Raw genomic sequence first — 2,618 nt, forward strand, 5'->3', positions numbered from 1 at the left:
CCAGATTTTACATTAACATGTCTCTGGTTGCCAAGTATGACATTCAGTTTATCTTTACTACTAGTGAACTTCAATAAATCAGATTTTAATGATGCAACATTTTTTTCAAGTTCAATGCATCTTGCAGATTTGTCATGTGAATCCTTTTTCAGTTGTTCATACAAATCCTCCATTTCCTTATGATCATTTTTCATTTGTTCAAGCATTTTCTTTGTACTCAGCAACTGTTAAATAGAATTCACATACTCATCATGCAGTTCATTGAAAGCTTCTTGTAGTTCATCATAAGATGGATTAGATTGAGAGCTCACCTCACTTTCAGATTCTGAGTCTGTGTTTGCCATAAGACATAGATTTGCTTCTTCTTCTTCTTCTGAAGAGGCAGAGGATTCTTCGTTATCATTCCATGCAATATATGCTTTTCTGGTTTTGGGAGTTGATTCATTGCCTTTAGTATTTGCAGTCCTATTTTTGTCTTGCAACTTGTAACACTCAGACTTTATATGCTCTATTTTACCACGTTCATAACAGGTGATTGTCTTGCTGTCACTAATCTTAGAACTTGATGGCTTTCTGAACTTGTTGTCTTTCTTTTTCAGAAATTTTTTAAACTTTTTGACAAGTAAACCAATCTCAGGCTCTTCGTCAGTCTCACTGCTTGACTCATCTGAGCAACTTTCTTGTTCAGACTTTGATTAGTGCATTTGGGCAATTCCATCTCATGCTCCCTGAGCTTTCCAAACAGTGTTGCAATAGTCATGGTTGCAATATCCTTTGATTCAGCAATGGCGGTTATCTTGGGCTGCCATTCTCTTGTTAAACACCTCATGACTTTTCCTATTTGCTGCTCATTATCCACAACTTTTCCTAGGGCATGTAAATTGTAACACCCCGTTTTTCAAAGCGAGGGTGTATTTTTTTTTTCAAAAGTAATTGAAATAAAACAGAGAATCAAGCAAAGTAATACCTTTGGATAAATAATTGAGTCATTAAAATTTACAAGCAGCGGAAAAAGTTTCTCAAATACATGCATCCAAAGTATTTAAACAACAACCAGAAGATACAAGGAACCCATTCAACTAAGATGTCGTACTGACAATAATAGTAACATTACAGTCTTCCGGTTTAAAAATAAACGCAATCCAACAGAAAACATCTGTTCCCTCTGTGTCAACCTAGTCTGATCATTTTACAAAACAACTAAACACCCTGAGTGATCTCCATTCCCGTCCCCATCTCCATTCCCGTCCGTATGGTACGAACCGGTAGGATCGTCCCCATCTCCATTCCATTCCCGTCCGTAGGGTACGAACCGCTAGGATCGTCCTGATTCTCATCTAAGGGCAAAGCCCAGATTTCCACAATAATTGTAAAGGGTCACCAACTGAAATTAATAGATAACACATAACATTTAAGTTTTAAATGCACAAAATAACCTTTCAACTAAGCATGCATCTTAAAAGGATTTTCCATATGCTAAAAGTTCATATAATGCTTGCCAATTAACAATGAACTCAAAATGAAGTTCTCAAACCATCAAGTAATATATAACTAACCAAGACATTGATAAATCAATGAGCAATCTGTTATCTAACTCAAAATAAGAATTTCTACTAATCCAATCGATTGGGCAATCGATTTCTTGAAGGTTTTTAGTGAAATTTGAATTATGGGTTTAATTCAATCGATTGGGCAATCAATTGACAGAATATCTCAGCCCCTGACTTAAATTCAATCGACTGGGCAGTCGATTGGGCAATCAATTGACATCATATCTCAGCCCCTGACTTAATGCCAATCGATTTCCAAATCAATTTTTGCTGAATTCCTGCCCAGCCAAATCGATTTCCAAATCGATTTTCTTAATTGGTTTTGAAAAACATATTATAAAATCGATTGGCAAATCGATTATGTCACATTAGGGAAGTTCCTGTAACTCATCCAATCGATTGGGAAATTGATTTCCCTGCATATTCTTCCAAAAACACATAAACTAACTCAATATCATTCATACACAATTCCACATCTTAACACTTAGCAATGATAACGCAATCGCTACAACATCATGAGTTTCGAAATAGTATTGCAATCAAACATGCTATCACCAAATTCCAAAACATAACACTTAACACTTATAACACAATTACTACAACATCATGGGTTTCAAAATAGTATTGCAATCAAACATGCTATCACCAAATTCCAAAACATAACACTTAACACTTATAACACAATTACTACAACATCATGGGTTTCAAAATGGTATTGCAATCAAACATGTTATCACCAAATTCCAAAACATACACTTAACACTTATAACACAATACTACAACATCATGGGTTTCGAAATGGTATTGCAATCAAACATGTTATCACCAAATTCCAAAACATAACACTTAACACTTATAACACAATTACTACAACATCATGGGTTTCGAAATGGTATTGCAATCAAACATGTTATCACCAAATTCCAAAACATAACACTTAACACTTATAACACAATTACTACAACATCATGGGTTTCGAAATGGTATTGCAATCAAACATGTTATCACCAAATTCCAAAACATAACACTTAACACTTATAACACAATTACTACAACATCATGAGTTTC

This window comes from Cicer arietinum, chromosome 5, assembly GCF_000331145.2.
Source record: "Cicer arietinum cultivar CDC Frontier isolate Library 1 chromosome 5, Cicar.CDCFrontier_v2.0, whole genome shotgun sequence".
NCBI lineage: Eukaryota > Viridiplantae > Streptophyta > Magnoliopsida > Fabales > Fabaceae > Cicer > Cicer arietinum.